Source organism: Colossoma macropomum, unplaced genomic scaffold (assembly GCF_904425465.1).
Source record: "Colossoma macropomum unplaced genomic scaffold, Colossoma_macropomum, whole genome shotgun sequence".
Classification (NCBI taxonomy): domain Eukaryota; kingdom Metazoa; phylum Chordata; class Actinopteri; order Characiformes; family Serrasalmidae; genus Colossoma; species Colossoma macropomum.
The window spans coordinates 21633224-21655671 of record NW_023494787.1 but is presented as its reverse complement, the minus strand read 5'-3'; the positions used below and the strand labels follow the sequence as shown (position 1 = coordinate 21655671).

Genomic DNA, 22448 nt, shown 5'->3' with positions numbered 1-22448 from the left:
TAAAGTACCTTATTTTTTTAATAAAAAACTTGGAGGTAAACACTGATAAAGTTTCCAATCTACTGTTTAATTTACAGTTCATATATATATATATATATATATATATATATATATATATATATATATAGAACTTTAAGAAACTAATCTGTAAAAAAACACCTGTTTTGAATCCATTCTTTTTGTGATGTCATACAACAAAAAAAAACACATTTACATATAGCCACTTTTTTGGTCACTACAATAGTTTAGCCCCGCCAACTCATTCTGACGTTAAAAGGAGTGTTTCAGGCCAGACTGCTTTTTGAATGAGGTACAATACACAGCAGTCACTCAGAACAGAGCTTGTTTACATATATCAGTCTTAAAGGCACAGCAACAAAAACAGCCTGTTTAATTCTAAGGCATAAAGAGACGTTGAAAAATGATCATGTTACAATGCATTGTGACCACCTTTGGTACATAAACCTACCCAAACACCATAAGTGGACCTCAAAGAAAAGAAATTAAAATGCAAAAAAAGTGGGATGTGGGCCCTTGGAATAAAAATAAACTTGTCTCAGTGAGTTGCAGTCTAAACAAGAGCACAGCAAGCTATCAGCACTAGGCCGTGGCAGGCGTCTTTGTTTCACGAACATACCCTCCTTCTCTCATGTAGTAACCAGGATATCCTGTCAAATGACTCCGCCAAGACTCTACAACTAGCAAAACAGCAATTTACGCTTCAGACTACACCCATTCTCATCTCATAACACAGGAGCCAACCAGAGTTCTCCTTTAAAGCCTGCCTCCTGAAATAGCAACGTTTAAAAAGTACCAGCCTCAGCACAAATCCGACAACAAACTGAAGAGTCAGGCTGGTTCACATGTACGGAGGGAGGGAGCATGCAGTGCAATGCTTTGAGGTGATGTGCACCAAGCTGGAGTGTTAAAAAGGGCATGTTTAAGTAGATTCCCTTGAAAATTATAATCCTCATGTAATCAAGAATTAATCAAATAAAAATTAAAAACATGACTAAATCTGCAAAACTCTCCAGTAATTCTAAACCTACTCGTTCTGCATACTGGATATCAAAACTCACCAAAAGGAGAAGTTCTGTCTGATGGACTCTAGCTAAGGTCAGCAGTTGAGATGCCTCTTCTCTTTGAGGCCACACCCTGAAGCTCTGTGTGCTGCTGCTAGCTAAAGAGGAACTCACCCAGAACCTCCACGCCAGGCCAACTGTGCAAACCAGCCACTGCTTCTTCTGTAAGCCGATTAGCGCCAGGCAGCAGAGGATACAGCTTCTCCTCAGATATACATCACCAGCAAGGCACAGCAGCCCCCTGGGCCAAACTGCAAACAGCTACCTATCAGACAACTTTACTTAGCACTCTTGTCGTTGCCGGAGAGAAAGAGAGAGTGAGAGAGAGGCAGAAAGAAGGAGAGGTGAACAGAAGGAGGAAGTAGGCGTTTGTCAGAAGAAGAGGAAACTGCTTGGCGGCGGCCTCATATGAAAGCGGCAAAATTCAAAGCTCAGAACCAACTGAAGCAGTTTAGAGGAAGCCAACTAAAGAGCCACCTATTGCACACATAACTGAACAATAACAGACAGTTAGTGCTGTCAGAGTGACTCCTCCACACTGACGGGCAGAAGGTTGGAGAAGAAAGGATTAAATAAAAGAATGAAAACAGGAATTTGTTGAACACAGGCGAAGCTGGGATTGTGTTAAAGACAATGCACTAAAGTAAGAAGGGATTAAACCTGGATTCTACAAAACAAAGCTTACTGCACTGATAAGCTGCAGCTCATTCAGAACGCTGCAACCTGGGTGTTAACAGGAACACACCAGACGGAATATAAATTAAAAGACCTATAAATATTTGTTACTGTGCCTTTAAGACCGATTAATTAAATGACCTCTGTTCTGATTGGCTGTCAGGTATTGTGCCTCATTCAAAAACAGTCCAGGCTGAAATACCCCCTTTTACTTCAATGTGAATGGGTGGGGCTAAGCTGCTGTAGGCTGAATAAATATGGATAGGATATGTAAACTGTTTGGTTTTTAATGACATCACTGAAAGAGTGAAATTAAAACAGGGTTTTGCAGCTTGGACTGGGGAGTGAACAGCACATTTTCAATTTTAACAGTGTTTACACACTACATCAAACTCTTTTAACCACAAAAAGCAAGGAAAATTTGATTTTCCACAGTATGTGCCCTCTGAAGCATTCCATGGATTAAGCAACTTCATACATCCTGAATGGTTTGTCACAGTAAACCCGAATAATTCTTTAAGATCCAGCACTGAAGGCCAGCTTAATGTACATAAAGTCAACAAGAAAAGATGTGGTGAGGCAGCTTTTTGCTTTTAAGCACCCAAAAAATGGAACAGTCTTCCAACTGAGATTAGACAGGCAACATCAGTACATCATTCTAACAAACAGCTAAAGACATTTTTACAAACTCTGTTTTTCATAATTTGCTTTTGTCTGGAGGCACTTTGAGCTGCACTATATGGATGAAAGATGCCATACAAATAAAGCGTATTATTATTATTATTATTATTATTATTATTATGACAAAAAGGTTTTATAGAAAAAGCGTGTTTTCTTTATCAATATGAAATTACTTAACATTAAACAGAAAGATCTTGAATTATTTTTCTTTGTAAAAACTGTATCACTGAAAGAACAACTGAAAAAGCATTACCCTGTAAATAAAGCCATACTTCCCACATTCTATTACTTTGTGGTGGTGCCAACACTCACCAGCATTCAAACCTTTCAGGTCTTTAAACCACCTCTGGACCAAAAGATTTTCAATATGCGCTTTTAACAATAACTCAGAAAGAAAACTACTCAGGCCAAACCTGCTGGGGATGCACATGCATATCAGTATTGGCAGATAACTGCTTAAAAAATTGGTAATACCCTGTAAGGCTAATCCAAATAGATATTGCCCCAGTTTTTACATTTTCTAACTGACTATGTATTGGCATTGGCATCGGTCAATACGTACAGGAAAAATATCAGGTATCGGCAACAGCCTACAATTATTGCTGGCATTGTATACTTAACTGAAAAGTAATACTGAAAAATCAAACCAGAGTGTCCCCAAACTTATTACAGGCAGCATACAGTCGTATTCAAAAGTTTGGGCACCCCAAGTGAATAAGTACACATCCTCTACAGAGAACACATTTTAATGAACAATTACTGTTTATCTGCTGAGTTTAATATACTGAAAATAAAGCATAAAATGCTGCCTGTGCAAAGGTTATGGCACATTTTATATCTGATGTTTGTTTTTTTTCAAACTCAGCAAATAAATGGACATTGCGCACTATAATTTGCAGAAATGCCAATATTTAAGTGTGCTTTCTTTAGAGGATGTGTTAACTTTGTTTCAAAACATATGATTTGTCCAGGGTTTCAAACTTTTGCATACAACTGTATACGCAGGAGTTTCGGTGGCAACCCAAATAATTTCAAGCACAAATCAATTTTCCACACACTAAAGAGCCGACAATGAGTTTTTCAAAATATAACAGCTCATCTTCCATAACTGCAGCAAACTAGTAAAGTAAGATTATAGTTGCCCAGAATAGGTAGCTAAGGGAACATTCATGTTGTGTTATAGCATTCAAAGATGGGTGCATCTCCAAAACTATAGCACTGAACTGCAGTCTCAGACAATCACAGAGAGCTAATTAGCGCAAAGGCAAAAAAAAAGCCCATCCTAAACAAGTGCTGCTGATTACAGCATTCTAGCTTCTTTAATTTCCAACATCCTCTCCCGCTTTCACGACCTTTAGAGGAGTGTGAACGCTCCCCTTATTACTGATGCAACAGTAGCAGCTGCTCTTTAGTGCTGAAGAGGGAAAAGGAAGAAGGAGGGTGTCAAGCACATAAGCTTCCACTGTCTCTGTGCACATTAAAAGTGGAGGGGGATGATGGTTTAATTGGCTCATGTCACTAGACGACAAGCAACATATGTGGGTTCCGCCCAGCGTAGGCTCTGGAGGGCCAGGCGGGTTGTTCTGGTCTGCCAGCTGAGGAATAAGACTGTTCTTTACTGGGTGCCAGGCAGGCGGAGTTACTCTGCCTTCCTTATAGGGATCAGTGGAGCAGCACCAGGACAAGGTCTGGCCTGGCCCAAGGCACTGGGCGGGTAAGCACATCAAGCCAGCACTGTGGAATACAACTGGTAAAATTAGACATGGTGTCTCTCGCTACAGATGGCCTTTGGAGAGAGGGAGAGAGGAAGAGAGAGAGAGAGAGAGAGAGAGAGAGAGAGAGAGAGAGAGAGAGACAGAGAGAGAGACAGAGACAGAGAGAGAGAGAGAGAGAGAGAGAGAGAAAGTGAGCGTGAGAGTTCTACCAGGAATTTCTATAGAGAATGCATGCTCTAAAATTAGGAACTGTGCTGTCATGTCACTGCCTTTACCGTGAAAAATCTATCGCTGCTCCACATCGAACAGGAAGTCTACAGTGAAGTTGTGAATGATTCACACAGTGTGGTGCATCACGGGCTATTACTGCTGCAAGACTGAGTCTTTGAAGAAAACACACTGTGACAAATTCATTTTTCCCCACATCAACCCAAACGACCCAATAACCACATTACAGCTACATGGGAAATTTCTCACTGAAGGTTAAACTCCACAGGCCTCTCTCAACCTGTCTTTAAACCAGAGACACATATGGCTGACCCAAAAGTAGCTCCTCCTGTGCAGCAAAGAGCCGACCGTCTCCTTGAGATGTATGTGTGGTGCTCCATGTTCCAATTAGCTGTGTGCAGCGTTCAGTACCTCCACTCCTTCTGTGCTCAGGAGCCTGGGGCTCCTCCCTCCCCTACAGCGGTCTGCTTCCGACAGGCCTGATGAAACCATGTGCTACCGGCCCCTTGAGGACTTGCACTGAAAGCAGGGCACAGGCTAAGTATGAAGATTTGGTCAATTAGGGCTGAAGTAAGATAATTTCTAAATGCAATACGAGCTACACCAGTGGTCCGCAAACACATGCACACCCTTTAGTACACACGACATACAGAAAGGAGAGGAAAAAAAGAGGAAAAAAAAAACCTTTAGTCAACATTTTAAAGGGTCCATGTCATGAAAAACCAAAGTTTGACATAGTATATAAACACTGCTATATACACTGTTACCAATACATTTACATCTATCTATTCAGTCTACAGAGGTTCAGCTCTGCCCATTCTAAAGTTTTAATGAGTGTTTCAACCCAGGCTGCTTTCCTGAATGAAGTGCAATGCAGGGCAGCCAGTCAGAACAGAGACCATTTACTTACATCAGTTTTAGTCACTGGAAAAACAGCCTGTCGAAAATGGAATAAAAGAAGATGGGAAAATGGGCATGAACAAATGAATTTATGGCTGTTTTTGGTCAGTTGACCCAAGGGAGAAAATTAAATACAAGATATGGGTGCTTTAAATAAAAAGAAAATTACAGACCACAAACTTTGCCACGACAAGGTACACACCTTACATGTGGTGCCCTCCTTTATATGTGGGCCTCAAAGCTGCGCTTCAGCATAGCTAGAAAACAAGTCGCCAATTTAGCCCAGCTAGTTAGGGAAGTCTTGATGGTGCTTAACAAAAGCAACATATCATTAGTCCAGCTGCAATGCAGAAGTTTTAATTTGCAAGGCAACTGTTTTCTTCTGGGTTAGAGAACAATTGTTAGAAATGTAGGCTGATGAAAATGGCCAATAAGTACAACATACAGTTTTTCAGAAGATGTTTCCGAGGAGATTAGAAACAAGATCATCCACTTGCATACAGAAGAGGAAAGTGAAAGGAAAATATGTGCATAAACAAGTCTAAAAATTATTAGATGATAGGGATAATGAGACTTCATCTTTGAGATACAAGAGAAAATCAAACTGCACTCTTGCTTCAAATCTGAAAAAATCCACAGGTGTTTCTGCCCATCCTTCCATGATGAAAAGACTGCTCGTCAAGACAACGACAAGCTGTTACTGAGAAAAAGAAATAAAGAACGAAGAATTGAAGACTGCATGCCAGATGAGGACAAGGTTGAGGCTGTTTGTTATAAAAATATTGTGTTGCTTTCTTTAAAATGTCAGGATGTAATAAATAAAATAAGATGTGAATAGCAAACAGAATAAACAACAAAACGTTTGATTCAACTTAATAATGAACGCATAGTTCAGAATGAAAATCAGGTTTATGTTGTGCAGAGCAGCTAACTGTAGAGGGGACTACAGAAGTCATATTCCAAAGCTATTGGTTTAATGACATTTAATCTGGATGAAATCCTCCAAAACAGTGCTCTTAAAAACAGAGAACATGACGGTAGTCTTATGTAATGTCGCAGCAGCATGCAGCTGCCACTGGCGTTGCTTTATCAGCTCTTAAACTAGGAAAAACAGTTTGCAGCCTTCACATGAAATCCCTTTGTGTTCTCAATAGCACAGTGCCTCACCGTAACATTATCCTAGTTGAGGAAGGGAGGGACCAGCAAAAATAGCAGCACAACTCAAAGCTGCATTTTAGCTCCCAGGATATTCCAGGAACTGTCGATAAAGTAACTTGCACTGTAAATCGAAAGATTTTCAGTGCAGTTTCTGTTGTAATCAAGTTAAATTCTGTCATTTAAACTCACAGAGGGTCTATAAAGGACGCGAGAGGTGCTGTTAGGAACAAGGGCCAAACAACCTGAAGGGTCAGTGGTGCTGAAGCTTTTTGCACTGACAGTATGTTTGATGGAGGCAGGGCAAGCTGAGAGAGTCGCTGACTGTGTGACCTTCTGCTCTCAGGCTCAGCTGCCCAGCGGGCAACAGGCTAAGCAGGTCAGGGGCAGCACCACCCCGCCCCAGTAAACACTGACCATGGGCAGAAGAGAGATCAAAGGATGCAAGAGCCCACGAACTCTTTCCAACAAAACAGAAAGGGGGGAACACAGACTATTCCTTACACTGAGGGAAACCTAAAGTCAAACTAGCCAAGACTGTAAACACAAGCAGAATACTAGGCCTACAAATCATTCTTTGCTTTTATTCATAAGACCTGGATAAAATTACAGTAGATCATGGCTTATGTAACACTGTTGCTTTAAGATTTAACTCAATTTGCAGTATCAACAATCTGGGCAGCACATTTGCTGGGGTATCATTCAGGGATGGGCATATTTTTAATTTACCAATAACAGTAACAGCCTAAAATAATGTGTACACATATTCATGGCATTCATGTGCCATTAATGGTCTTTGTTGGGTGCGCCGAGTTGTCTTTTGACTATTTAAACACTCATCAATTACTAAATTACTGTTCAATTACTGATAAATATTGAAACACTCCAGCATGTGGCCTAGAGCATGACTGGACGGATTATCACAGCAAATTCCCTCTCACCCTGATTAAATGGGGATGCGCAGTGCTCTTATGAATCAATCCCTGTCAGAGCACTGCAGTCTTTTCCGCTTAATTATATCTATTTAAATGGGGAAGAAGATGGGATGAGAGAAATCCTAGAAATTTTTTCCGCATCCCCACAAGACTCTGGTTAGTACATCTCCTGGCTCATCGAGACGGGTAATTGACATAGCTGAGAGATTAGGCCAGGGGTTGCAGTCGTTCACGGCTGAAGAACAACTCTGTCAGGAATGTGAGCTCAGCTACTACTAGTCCAACAATCTGCACGATCTGGATCTCATGACAATCTTCTACAATCCAGCTACGCAAGGCCAGCAGACGCCAAACCCATCCTCCTCACATCTTTTACAGAGGCTCTGAACTTATCCTAGGCCAAGAAGTACTGCCCATTGCACCTATGAAGAAGACCTGTGTATCATCTTTATTTTCTGATCCTTATGTCAACCAAGAATATCATCACTGTCATATCTTTTTACTGCATTTTTCCCTGTTTTTATTGTTTTATTGATAATGTCAGTTTAATGTGCAAACATGAGAAACTGACCAATATAAATTAGAATTAACACTAAAGTTAAGAAAGTTTTTTTCTTTATTCTATTATAGTTACATTTCAGTGGTGGAAGATTTTGTGATTACAGTTATGGTCCCATATCCTGTACACTTTAGGGTGCATTCATGTCTATAGTCTGGTTCCTTTAAAGCAGAAAATACACTGTTGCATTTTACTTCTGGTCCACTTAGCATTCACACTGACATATTTGACATTAAACCAAAAGATGTAAAAAAAAAAAAGTACAATGCAAATTTTATGACATAATTTGGCAACAAAAACAACTAGGAGAACATCTACCGTTCTTTCTGAACCATGCTGTGCTCTTTTAGCTTGTGGGTTTTATGCATGTCTTGTGCCATTGTAAAGAAATAAGCAATGAAAAGCCATGCATTACAGTGGTTTTCCAAAGTGGTGCAGGGTGAAATCATCAGTGGGGCGAAATCATTGAGGACAGTGAAAAACACGTCCTTGAGTGTCTTAGCGCTTTCATAAAATGTTAAAACTTGCCACATTAATGTATGACTGATGTGTGTGATGATGTGTGTGTGGATGGACTGTTACAGCAGTGTCAAGCATGCCTCAGCCACGTTTTAAACCTGAAAATATCCATTCTGTAATTATCGATTCAGCCAGAAATTTGTCTGTTGCACATACCAAAGATTGTCTGTACAGAGGAAACAACGTTTTGGTATATTTATGTTTTTTCTCCAATTCGGGTTCATATTTCAGTGAAACACATACTAGCGTTGTTTAAAAGCATTTAGAAGTGTTTTTCCTGCTTTAACACACTCATTTCACTGCAGCAAGCGTTTATTAATTAGCTGATTTACTAGATCAGGTGTGTTAGAGTGGGAAAAACACCAAAATACGCTGGGCAGGGGTACTCCAGGACCAGGAATCCAGGAGCCTCTACATTGAACACTGAATGGGGTAAGAAAAACATGTAAGAAATCAATAAAATAGCTGAATGAATGAGCTTTCCCATTTTTACCATGTTTACACGGTAAGGATGAGCGCGCTATGAGAACATGCAGCTGACCTCTGGCTGTGTGGGCAGCACACAATAACACACAAGCAGTTTGTCCTCGATCCTCATGACTGGCCTTGTTTGGGGACGTGGATGGGACAACCACAGGAACAGCCCACCGTCTCCATTGTCTCTCCAAACAGGCTGATGGTGGTGGCCTGAGGAGGAGGGGATGGTGTGGATCTCTCTAGGGACAGGCCAGGAAAACCTTTATTCAGCAGATCCAAAGCCCAAGCACTATAATATCTAAACAGCTATGAATGTTCAATATGAGGGCAATGCTGCCCTTAGCGGTACTTAACGCAGAGTGGGATGGAGTGGGCAGCGCTTGGTAGAACAAAAAAAATCTAACTGTTCTTTCAGAAATATTCAGCGCTATAAAAAGCACTGAATGGCTCACATACGTGGGTTATGAAACGCACCTCACGCTGAAAAATAAACTGAATATTAGGTAATCAGGGTAAAGAGAAGACTCATGATCACGAATCTCAGTTTAACCACAGAGGTCCACTTCCTTATTAAATTCACAACAGGAGGGCAAACACGTAACTCTATCGGACAATAGAACAGGGAAATAAAGGCAACGTCTGCCATGTTACAGTCAGTAACATGAAGAGTTGGTTGTAAAGTACATTGGGAATCACAGCAGGAGCGCAGCAAGCTGCCTCTTTCTTTTCTATTGAGCTTGGCCTCCCGCCAAGCTAAGGTAGCACAATATGTGAGATCCAAGAGCTCATAGATACATTTTATGGTTCCAGCTGCAGAGTAGTAATGAAACAAAAAAGACCTCCGGTTTGGCTTAACCTATGTAAAGATCCACGAAGAAAGAGGAAGTGGAAGAGCACGTTTCCCCAAATGTAAAAATAAACACTGCAGGATAGGACATATGTCTGGGCTCTCCATTCAGTCTTTCAAACTCTGCATCATGGCAGACAAGGGTAATTCATCAGTGTTTAACCACAAAATTCAACACAAACCCATGTCGAAGTAAGCCTCAAGCAAGTCCCTACAAGCAGACAGCTCCCGCGTGACCAAGTTTGTTTTGTCAGACACCGAGATCATTAAATAGATAATGAAATCTCGGAGGCGAGCCTCATTTCATAGTCAAGGTAAATGTGCTGTGTGCCTGTAGGGGTTGTGCACTCGCACCACTTGAGCTGGCGAGTGGAGCTGGAGCTTCATTCAGACAATTGGCAAGCAGGTTGGGGATTCGCTGTGCGAGTAGGAGCCAGCACCGAGCGGCAGGATTACACACACACAATGCTGGAGCTAAATGCTTTGCACCACTCATTAGTGATGAAGCCACACAAGCCTTAAACAAGTATAATCTCTTTTTTCCCCCTCCCTGCAAAAAGAACAAGCAAACAAAAAACATTACCATAATTACAAGGCTTCACGTTCCATTACGCCTATTCTGCCCCACTACTGAACTCTTTTTGCTCTGAACAGCTTCCCCACAAAAATGCTCAGATTCACTTTTCACTAACGGAGCGCGGGGGTTCATGCTTCAGTGGCTGTTTTAAATGTGTTTCGATGACTCCTTTCACCGCGAGGTGAGTGAGTTCGAATGAGAGAAGGAGATCAGCACTCTTGTTTTGCGTAGCCTCATTGAGTCTCGTCTCAGTTCTCCCTGCAGTCAATAAGGCAGTGGAAACGGAGAACAGCAGGCTCCAGGTCAGAGACTCCACAACAGATGACCATGGTACTCTCAGGCAATGTGGAAAATAAACACTGTGGTCACATGCGCTCCATCATACCGGTCATAATCCATCACACAATTAAAAGATTAACGACAACTGTCAGCATGATGGTGGCTCAGGCGAGTTCCCAGGCCCAAGCACTTTAACACGAAGTCTTTGCGTCTCTGTGCTGAAGGGCCTGTTAAGTATGCACACTTGACATCCGCAGTGGAATTTACAAAAAGGCTATGCAAAAAGTTTAAATCAGGTCACTCACCCCTTCATCCCTGTAAAACCTCATCTACTACCAACCTGGAGATCATACTGCAAGCCTGCACACACTACCTCTGTTTTCTCTCCCCTGTGAAGGCAACTCTGAGGTAACTCAAAACACTAACAGATAAGGATGAACACTGTCAATGATGCGAATCAGCTCTCTTCTACAGCACCCCTGCTGCTTTTTGCTGAAGTTTCATTACTCTGATTGAGTTTCTAAAGAGAGAGCAACACTGAATGGACCCTGCCTTTGTGTACTGCGGAGTGTGTTTAGTATGGTTTCAGGCCTTTCATTTCATACACAACCCCATTTTCAAAAAAGTTGGGATGCTGTGCAGAATGAAAATAAAATAGAATGCAATGATATGCAAATCATGTAAACCATATTTTTAAAGGAAAATACTACAAAGACAACATATCAAATGTTGAAACTGAGAAATTTTATTGTTTTTTGAAAAATATTTGCCCATTTTGAATTTGATGCCAACAACACTTTCCAAAAAAGTTGGGACGGGGGCATCTTTACCACAGTGTTTCATCACCTCTTCTTTTACCAACACTCTGTAAGCATTTGGGAACTGAGGAGACCAACTGCTATAGTTTTGAAAGTGAAATGTTTTCCCATTCTTGTCTGATATAGGATTTCAGCTACTTAACAGTTCAGGGTCATCTTTGTCGTATTTTTCATTTCATAATGCGCCAAATGTTCTTAGTGGGTGACAGATTTGGACTGCAGGCAGGTCAGTTTAGCACCCGGACTCTTAATATGGAGCAGTGCTGTTGTAATACATGCAGAATGTGGTTTGGCATAGTCTTGCTGAAATAAGCAAGGCCTTCCCTGAAAAAGACGTTGTCTGGATGGCAGCATATGTTGCCAAAACCTGTATTTAGTGTTCAGCATTAATGGTGCCTTCACTGATGTGCACATCACCTATGCCATGTGCACTAATGCACCCCTATACCATCATGAATACTGGCCTTTGAAGTGTGCACTGATAACAAGCTGAGCTGTCTTTAGCTCAGAGGACACAGTGTCCATGATTTCCAAAAAGAATTTCAAATGTTGATTTGTCAGCCCACAGGACAATTTTCCACTTCGCCTCAGTCCATGTTAAATGAGCTCAGGCCCAGAGAAGGTGGCGGCATTTGTAGGACCTGTTTATATTTGGTTACTTCTTTGCTTTTTAGAGTTTTAACTTGCATTTGTGGATGCAATGATAAACTGTTTTCACAGACTGTGGTCAGACATGTCTGTTTTTAATGCAGTGACACTTGAGGGCCCCAACATCATGGCCAGCAAATTCTGTTTTTTGGCCTTGTCCCTTGCATACAGAGATTTCTCCAGATTCTCTGAAACTTTTAATGTTATTATGCACCATAGATGATGAAAAGCAAAAGATCTTTGCTATTTTATGTTGAGAAACGTTATCCTTGAATTGTTGCGGATTATTGAGGCACATGCCCGCACAATTCTCAAAGGTGAACCTCAATTTCCCAACATATTTACAAGCTGTTTAATGGAAAATTACTCCTCTCTAATTCTCTCTCAGTTCTTCTCCCAAAACGTCAATTATCACCTTTTACAAATCACCATCAGATTTCTTGTCAATCATCGACGATATCCAATTACATCGACCTATCGCCCAGGCCTATTCTGCATTAACATTGTGTGGCGTCTCTTCCCTCCAATAATGCAACATAGGGTACGCACCCTAAAGCAGCCTGCTAAGCATGAGTGAGTGAGTGAATGAGTGAGAGTGAATTTTGAAGCCAGGTCCATGAAGTGCTTTTCACCTAGAAATGCACCTTTCTTTGTATATTCAAGCTTTCCTAGAAATCACTATGGTTCTCACTTTGTCAATTATTACATTATGCAACACAGCAGCCATTCAGGCATCAGCATGATGGCACAGTAACACTCACCTCCAAGTGAGTTAAGGTGCTCCACTGTCAATAAAGATGGTCAAGAAGTGCTAGCTTTAAGCCAACTACCATGCTAGTATGCACATGACATGGGAGAGACCTGGGAACAATTATTCTGATTTGAAAAATAAAATAAAACAGAGCAAAACATGCACACACTGAAGTCAAATTCTGTGTAACGTCATTTGTCCATAATTATAGGCTAAACTAAATTCAGGTCCTCTATTTTTACCCTTTTAGGTCGACTAGTCAAGTTTTTCAGCTCTGCAAATCTGAGGAGCATATCAGAGAAAATCCCTGATGGGTTGTGCTACCCTAGATTGAGACCTGCAAGAGCCTGGAATGTTCTGTGATTGATTTGTTACTATTTTTATATGTCCTACTTCAAGAAAAATGGTTCAGCATACACAGACAGTGGAAGTCGGGCGCAGAAAAAGTCTTTTTCTAAATGAGGGTAAGTCTGAAGCCCCTTAGAAAAACTTAGCGATTTACCATTCAACCTGACAGAAACAGAACATAGAGGCACAGCGCTTTTCTATCCTGAGTTTCCACTGTCTGTGGAAACTATTATTGAGAGCAGCAAAAATAAACATGTTTCCACACACACACACACAAAATCTCATAGACTGAAGAAGTAAAACTTCTAAGGCACCTTGGCTGGCTTAATTTTCAAAGACACTACAGCTTCGACAACATCCCCCCCACCAACACTCCTACCCAAAAAAAGGGTTTCGAAACACAGCAGTCACATCAAAATAGCAGTACAAATGCTACAATACAGCACAATATGATACAATATCGAATGCTGCTTTTTAAACCATTAAGGCTTACATTGCAATGACAAATACAACATAATTATAACTATAATATATAATTATATAACAGTTTCACTACACCTCTGAAGCCTTCTAGCCTACATTAGGAACACTGGATCTACAGAAATTGTCTCTCAGAAAAATTAATGGCACTTCTGAAAGTCGTCTCAGTAGCGCCCTGTGGTAAAGTGTTCCAAATCCAATACATTTTGCACCTCTACAATGTACGCTAACGTTCCATGCAAGCTAACATTCCTGTACAATTAAAAAAAAATTTACAAACTTAATTTAATTAAAATCTAATTTCAATACAGTTGTATAACCAAAACTAGCTACTCAAACTCTAGCCTATGACCGCCAAAGCGACTTAACTAGCACTTTTGACAAAGCATAATGGTTTGTGTAGAGGTTTTAGTGAGGATGCCTGTGTTACAATGTCAGTTTAATATACAGCAGTGTTCGCTTGTAGCATTATTCATATTTCAGCTCATAATTCAGAGGAATCAGCCACATTGTGAGGAAAAATCTCTGTATGGTAAAACACTTGGGCTTTGGAACATTTTTTGTTTACCACAGAGCGTGATGGTAACATTCATTTTCTCTCAGAGGAAACAAGCTTAGACCCAGAGTTCCTAATATGGGTGTGTCACAGACTACAGAACGACAACACAGCTTTCGAGGTGGCAGTCAATGGCCTGCTGACCAATTCAACCTTCAAAACTCCTTCAGCTCTCCATATGACCCATAGCAACGGATCCACCATGTGGATACTGAGGCTTAAGGCTTGGAATCAGGGGCCTCCCAATGGCGGCAGTCTTAAATGATCCACTTTGTGACTGGCACAGGGGAGGAAACAAAGAAGACACTGTGATCCAAGCACCACACACAGACATACACAGACAGACACACACAGCCAGCTGTCCCCTTCCCCTCCCTTACCCCAGCTGTGTTTAATACACACCCTTCTCTCCTCCAGGCTTGGGCAAGCTCCAGAGGTCCAGGCTCTACACACTGACTGGACATGAGGAAGAGCCATCTTCATCAGTCAAAGCCCTGCCAGCAGAAACGCCCCCATCCAGCCAATGAGAGCTACACAATGCCAGACTGCTGTTTGTATGTGCCCACACACACCCTTTTCATCTCTCCCTTCGTCAGCCCTACCCATTCATTGAGGTTTGCTATGGGCTGTTATTTTTTATGGTAGTCAAACTTACATTGGTGAGGGAGGTCCTTCATTTGGGGGCAAACGCTTTGATGCGCCTGCTGCACATCTATTTTAGGCCATGAACACAGGCATGGTGACCTACAGCCATCATTTTCTGTCTTTGTATTTTTTTTGCAAGGCAGGAAAAACAGAAAAAAAAAACATCAATACAGAATCACTCTCTTCAGGCTGTTTAAAAAAGCCTTTTAAGCCTGCAAACTCTTATTATCTAATTGTTCAAATTATATCTAGTAATAAACTGCATTTTGCCCATGGAGAGAGTAGTCCTCTAATCGACATGATCCTCTTGTCCTCTTGAATGTCACTCTGATAGAATCAAGCATTAAAAAGGAAGGAAAATGATACTCGTTGATGGAAAAACTGAGTGTTTGTTAAAGGAGGAAATGGATGAGAGCACACTGCAGGCTGTAACAGGAAGCGGCTCACCTGACTCTGTTCTCAGACATTTCCACCACGCTGAGGACGGATGTGAGCTCTTCTCTTTTTCTCTTTTATACAATCTCAGTGGTTCTTTGTTGTTAGCAGTGGCTTACGAGACAGTTGTGCATGACTTAAGTCCTGGATCATGGAGCAATGCGTTCAGTCCAGTCAGACAACAAATCCAGACAGAATTGCAAGTGGAAAGCAACCCAGCTTAGCCTGTACAGCCGCATGAAGGCGGCCCGGCGTTGGCCTGGTGTCAGCCCAGCTTTGGTCCAGCACAGTGCTACTGTTTGTTTGCAGACACAGTACTGTGAGAGGGCAGACTGTGAGACAGTGCTTACAGCAGGTGGCCAACAGACAGATGCCTCGCCTGGCAGGGTACCGGCAGCCAGAGCGAGAGACAGAGACGGGGAACGATCAAACAGTGCAGCAGGGAAAGCAGGGCAGTAGAAAAGAAAACCACCTGAAGTGCATTCCAACTGGAGCGGTAGGCCAGGTCAAGCATGTCTGGAGTGGGAGCGTGGCATACGGGAATTCCAGCAGCTCACATGCTAACAAAAAAAACGGAAAACAGATTCACTGTCTGTTACACTCAGCAGTCACTTGTCTCGTTCCAATTCCAGGCCCCACTGAGGGGAACTGGCTGCCAATAGGGGTGCAAATCTTGATTTGCTCATGATTTTTCAGAAGTAATTAAATGCTTCATGAAATCTCAAAATAAATCACAATTTGATTTCATTATTTCAAATGTGACCAGAGGAGTTTAGCAGATGTGGGTATACAGAAAACAATATACCATCTCTTTTTTATTTTTTAATTATAGATGAATCAGAATGTTCAAACATTTGAAATGTGACACACATTTAAAAAGCAAATACTAAATTTGCAAATTAGCAAATAGAGTGTCATATGTTCTCATACCGAAGAATAATGCGATGTCTGGACATTATACTCCACCAGAGGGCATAGAAAATTTACTGGAGCCAGCTAAAGGCTACCAGGCTAACGCACACCAGACAAGAAAAGCCGCACCACGCCACTAAAGGGACTCTGGTGCCAGGGAGCAGAAAGATAGCAGAACTAAAGTACATAAGAAGCATTGCAGAAAATAATCTATAAACAGGAACCTCAAGCCTATTTTACAATGTATTCATTATAGATTTAATGGAATAAAACTTTCAACATAGTTCATCATGTAACTAACTCTTCATAAACCTGCTACCTTTGAGTTAAAAGGTGAAATAAGTTATGTGTCTAAGCTGGTAACATTAGATGAAGTAAAATGAAGTGAAATTATTTGAATATACATTTACATTTCGTGCCTCCAGATCACAAATTCAAATATTATTTGACTCAAGTACCCATTCCTAATTTTTGGATTTGAAAATAACCTCAAAATTTGATTTGGGCCAAAAAACAGCACAAACTTCATTGCATGTCATTCATTATAACTAATTCTAACATTCCAGAATCAGTGCAACTGAATGGCGACCTTCAGATCAATCTCAGCTCCAGCTCCAGCAGATGTACACCTGCTCTTTATGGGCTTTGCACTGTTATTGGGGCTATGGTGATGTCAGAGTTAGCAAAGAAAAGCACTTGTTAGCAGTCAAGTCAGCAGTGCATTAACATTACAGTTATGCATCCTTGAACTAGAGCTCATGAGATCTGAATGGGTGAGACATTCATAGTGGAGTTGCTGTCAAAAACTGAGAAAGGTTCATGTGAGGCATCCTGGCACCGGATCTCAAATACAGCACTCTGTTTTTGTGCCTCATGGTTTATAAACCAAGTCTATGACGTTGAGCGAAAAATAACGGTCACTGAGACCATGCCCCGAGCCAGCTGTAGTGCCAAGCTGCCCAACATAATCAGTGGTGCTGAAAACTTGGCTGAAGGTGACCACTGGTGCATTTTAATCAGCTGGGTTCAGTGCTCAATAGCGCTGCCAAATTGGGTCAATCCAATGGGGAAATCCATGTCAAGAGAGCACTGGCGGCATATGACATAGACAGTGAGATATATTCTCAGTGGAAGTTGTTATTTCAGAAAAATAAGAAATAGCCTGCAGATCACCATCAAATGGACAGTGCTTAGTCCTAGTGGTGCTTTAAATTCCACAATGTACCAGCAAATGCAGTCTAAACAGACTGATGTCTAAAAACAGGCAAAACAGTCCACTTTTACACTGCACGTCCAATGCTTAGAAATACGTCTCCTGCATCAGGAGGATTGAAAATAGTAAGCTGTCTGTATGGAGATCTGCGGCAGCAACTGTTAATCTCTGCATTTTTCTTAATCTCATTGTAAAAATGGTCAAATAATCTGTGCCAAGAGTCAATCAAATGTCCATATGAGAACTGCATATTTCAGCAACTGCTTATCTTGCTGCTCTCTATACTTGCAAGCATTTAAAATCAAGGTCAGACTGCAATGAGGACCTCAGGCACAATGTAATACAATCAGCCAGATACCGCAGTGATCTTCACACAAAAGCACAGCAGGATCTCACACAGAAACAAAACCACAAACAATTTTCATGACTTTCCAGATTAACAACTGAAGTAGTAAAAAGGAAGTTCACAATGCAGACATCAGGCACATCCAAAACAAACATTTCTAGTGGGGTAAAGCCTAATTAGGTCTAATGCCGCGCAGTTCATCAACAGGAAAATGCAACTCAAAAACGGGGGCAATTCTGGCCTCTTAAAATAAACAGTCTGAAAACTGCAGCCGATAATGCAATATCCGGCCAAACTGAGAAAGAAAGAACTCGAGTGTCAAGGCAAAGAGAGCTAAAGGTTTCTTAGAAGTCAAAGCAAAGGGAGATAAATCTTACTTAGAAGTCAAAGTAAAAGCAGTTAAAGCTCACTTAGAAGTCAAAGTGAAGGCAGTTAAAGCTTACTCAGAAGACAAAGCAAGGGGAGATAAAGTTTTCTTAGAAGCCAAAGCACAGCACAATGCTACTACAATGGCCTAGCCCTTTATTTTCACTTCACCTCCCCAAGTCATCCATATGTGCTGTCAAATCAAATTAACAGTTTTGTTATGATGGGACCCGCAGTTCAAGAGGGCAAAGAGACTCTCTCTCTTCCGCTCTTTCTCTCTCGCACTCAGCTCAAAGCATGTATGCAACAGAGTTCAATGCTGTCCGTCACACAGGAATACTTCTATAGTCCAGGAACCAGTGAATTAGTGCCACCACAAGCAATAAATCCAAAACACCTGGCAAACCCCAGTACATACACAGTAAATCCCAACTTAGCAGCAAGTCTGAGCAAACTGGATCAAGTCCTAAGCCATTAGTGCTGTACTTTAAACCCATATGATCCATGGAGTGGTATCAGGATCACTGCTGGATTTATACAGATTTGCATTTGAGCTCCAAGTTCATTAGTGTCATCGCCCTCAGTCACACGCTCTTTTAATGGCAGTGCCAGAGCAGGAGAGGTGGCGAAGTGGAGAAAAGGGAGAGCAACTCGCTACAGGGACGCTGCTCGATATTCTGGCCTGAGGGTTACACCAGGAGCGTAGACATCTGACAAATATCAGAGAGGGAAACTTTTTATAGCGGCCACAGCTGGAGTATACAGGCGAGCACAGCTGGATGGACCTCGAGTGTGCAGCTGCAGTGAACTGAAGCACAACTCTGTGGTGAGCCTCTATACAAAAGACTCTCTGTGCCCAGGCAGAGGCTGGCAGCCTGTGCCAAACCAGCACCAGCAAGGCCAGTCCATCCAGAAGAGGAGCAAGTAGAGTGAACAGGCTACCATATTCCTGAGTTACTGATCGCACAGGTGCAGGGCCCAACATAGAGATTATTACCTACGGTCCATTGCAAGAGGACAGGAAGGCTGCCACCCAGCAGAAAACAGCCTACCTGATTAGCTAGTATGAGGTAAAGCCCTAAAGCGGTCCATCTAGAGCTTCACATTGGCCTGAATTTTGTCTTAGCAGAGTTTAGTTCATTAATCATTTGCAGAAAAGGAGACTAGAAGCAGAGGTGCAATGAGCAAAGATGATCAAACATCAAGGTAGGAAATAACCATATTGTAAGGGCCTAATTTTGCTAAATTTAGTACAACAGTCCAGTGTTCCCTAAACTTTCAGCTGTTCCAGAGTATAATTAATACATCAAGTAAAGGTTTGAAGTATTGGTCAATCTGTCGATGCTGATCATTTTTAAGAGCAATTTACTGCTGACACTGATAGAATTCCAATATCACTGTGCATCCCTAGACATTAGCAGAGCTCCTCATACTTTTGCACATCACTCCCAGCACTGTGACTTTGACACCTCCATTTGCACCTGTCTTCTTCTGTAATTAATCTAAGACCAGAGGCGGTAATTACATGCATGGCAACTTTCATCTCAAACGGGAAGCAAATTAATCTAACCCAGCAAACTACGGCCTATGGAGGAGGGGTGATGATCTACCCGCCGTCTGATAGTGTCGACAAGCCCCTGAAAACCTGGTGAGCAACTACAGTAACCTTTGTGCAAAAAACTGAAGAGTCTTAACCTGCAATAAAGCTTTTTTTGGCAACAGAGTCAGTAGAGACTGTTCCAGTAGGCTTGTCATCATGAGGCAGAGATAAGAAAGGCCAGGGAGGAAGCCATCACCAGAGGAGCAATTTACAAAGCAACAACTCCCTTCGAGTAAAAGAGTGTGGATATGAGCTGAGGAGGGTAGGGTGGAGCTAGAAAGAGAGAAGTGAGAGAAATCACAGACAGTTCGTAACTGTAACTGCTCATAAAATTGGCAGTGGAAGGTGAGAGACTGAGGAACTGCACAAAAGATTTATGCACACTGCATGTGAGGTAAATTCAAATGAGCTCCTCCTCACGGGACAGTAAACTAGGAACTTAAACTGGCTGGGCGGGTGGAACAAAAAACAAAAGATCTCTGCTGCTGTCTTCAACAAACATAACACCCCCACAGCTCAAAAGCTCAACAGAGGAAAACAATAATTTTAGAATAAGCCTACGGCACCCACTGACCCATTGGTGTAAATTCTCTTTAAAGTGGTCTTGAAGTGGCCAAACAAACTGTAAGTGATGCTTACTGTACTAACTAGCTCTGACACATACGCATGTATTCACTGCACTACTCCTCGTCATCTGCTGTCTTCATAATAACAGACATGGCCAACAAATATGTGGTTGGACACCACACGTTAGTCACACATGAATGTGAGTATCCACTGCTATTACAACAATGACTAAAGCCATCCATTGGGCATTGACTCCACTATGATTTAATTGGGTCTGACCCAAAAATGTAAGACGTGTGCTTCTGGACTACTTCATACAGACATGTCTGTCCTGGCGAGCATGGACAAGAGCTCACAATCAGTCCACTGGGCGAAGGCACTGATGTCACCATAACCTCCAGCCCAAGAAGTGACTCAACTACTTGAGGATGAAAGAAAGCGACTGTCACTGCTTAAGAGTCTTTCCTAGTGTTGCCAAGCCATTAAATCATATCATGGAGAATAATGGAGGTTTCCTTAAAGCCAAAGCAGGAAAAACAGTGTTCAGTGTTGAACTTTTGCAGGTGATGAATGATGCACTTTTCATATTAGAAGAAATCTAGGCAGGAATGATGGCTAAGACCATTTTCCAAATGCTCGGATATTCAGATATCCCTTTGTTCTTGTATTTCCTTACACTAACAAATTCCAAAGTGAACCACACTTGTAAATGGGAAAGTAAAGCCCATAACAATTAGCAGTCACATTGTATTAGCATATCTCATTAACAGCTACGTGTCCATGTGTGATTATCTCTGATTGTCTCCCTTCACACAGCCACATGAGACCCTGACAAGAAACACAAGCACCATTTAGCCCATTTCACTCTTTAACTTCCACTTTTAAAGGACTACGCGGACACTGGCGCCTCTGAAAAGACACTGCAGCCAGACACATGACGCTCAATTCTGCATTTGGACACAAAGGAACACACTTGCTTTAGAAAGTTGGCTCTTGTTCTGGAGGCTACACTGCTGTCACAGAGGCACTGAGAGGAATGAGAGAAAGCGGTTCAAATACCTCATTTAAAGTTACCCTGTGAGAGAGCCGTGACGGGGACAACACTCTGCTCTTTCTCACCCCTTTAACTTCTCCCCACCCTTCCTTCCTCCCTCGCCATCTCTCGTGCTGTGTCCACTCGTACAACCACACCGAGGGGTGCTGCACCGGCCAGCTGTCCTCAGCGCAGCGGGAAACTATTCACCCGCCGCCTGAAGAAGTAAAACAGAGACAAGCCGGCGGGCGGGTCGTCGCACCGCCGCTTTAACCGAGGAGATTTCACTAACCTGAAGCGGCGAGGCTCCACCAGACCGCTGCTGTTCGGAGTTCGGAGCTGTAGTAGTGCTCTCTCTATCTCTCTATCTCTCTCTCTCTGTGTGTTTCTCTGTCTTTCGCTCTCCACAGACAGTGCTGCTGTTTTCACTTCCTCCTCCTCCCTCTGCTGCTTAGTTCCTCCGCTCAGAGCAGCGAGGCGCCTCACGGCCAATCAGAGCGCAGAAATCCTGAGCGCTGGCCACGCCCACTCACTCTGAGCTTCAGTAAACCCAGCCTCAATCATACATCTACACAAACACATACCAGCCTCACAAGTACACAAATAAACAGCTACGCATCAGCCTGACATCTACACAACTACACAATAGCCTTACACTTACACAACTATCCAAACACACACCAGCCTCACAAGTACACATCAGCTTTACATTTAGACAACTATACAAATACACATCAGCCTCACAACTACACAAATAAACAACTACACATCAGCCTTACATTTACACAACTATACAAATACACATCAGCCTCACAACTACACAAATAACTACACATCAGGCTTACATCTTGCTTGATTCTACTGCAATGAGTCTGTTATGTGCATCATTGCTGAACATTTGGCACTGCTGTATGCTACTGTATTATCAGTATTGTATTTCTGCATACTAACCATGGACACTTAGCACTCAGTTTTATGTATATTTATGCACATATGGATGAGTGTCTTGTATATATTTGTGGTCTTATTTGCATTATTCTGTTATTATTATTGTCAATTATTGTCATTATTCTACTTATTATTAGTATTATTCTCAGCATT

At 41.9% G+C, this 22448-nt stretch overlaps 1 protein-coding gene across 3 annotated transcripts in view; it reads right to left on the bottom strand.

Annotated features, from left to right (window-relative positions):
* Positions 1–21812, bottom strand: part of elmo1 (engulfment and cell motility 1 (ced-12 homolog, C. elegans)) — a 103134-nt gene extending 81322 nt beyond the window's left edge. For 2 of the 3 annotated variants that reach the window (XM_036566424.1, XM_036566425.1), the window contains exon 1: positions 21640–21812. The gene's annotated coding sequence lies outside the window, so the exon portion shown is untranslated. Of the gene's footprint in view, positions 1–1196; positions 1427–21639 lie in introns of those variants that run through there. The other variant, XM_036566423.1, reaches the window with a different exon arrangement.
* Between the last annotated feature and the right edge of the window lie 636 nt (positions 21813–22448).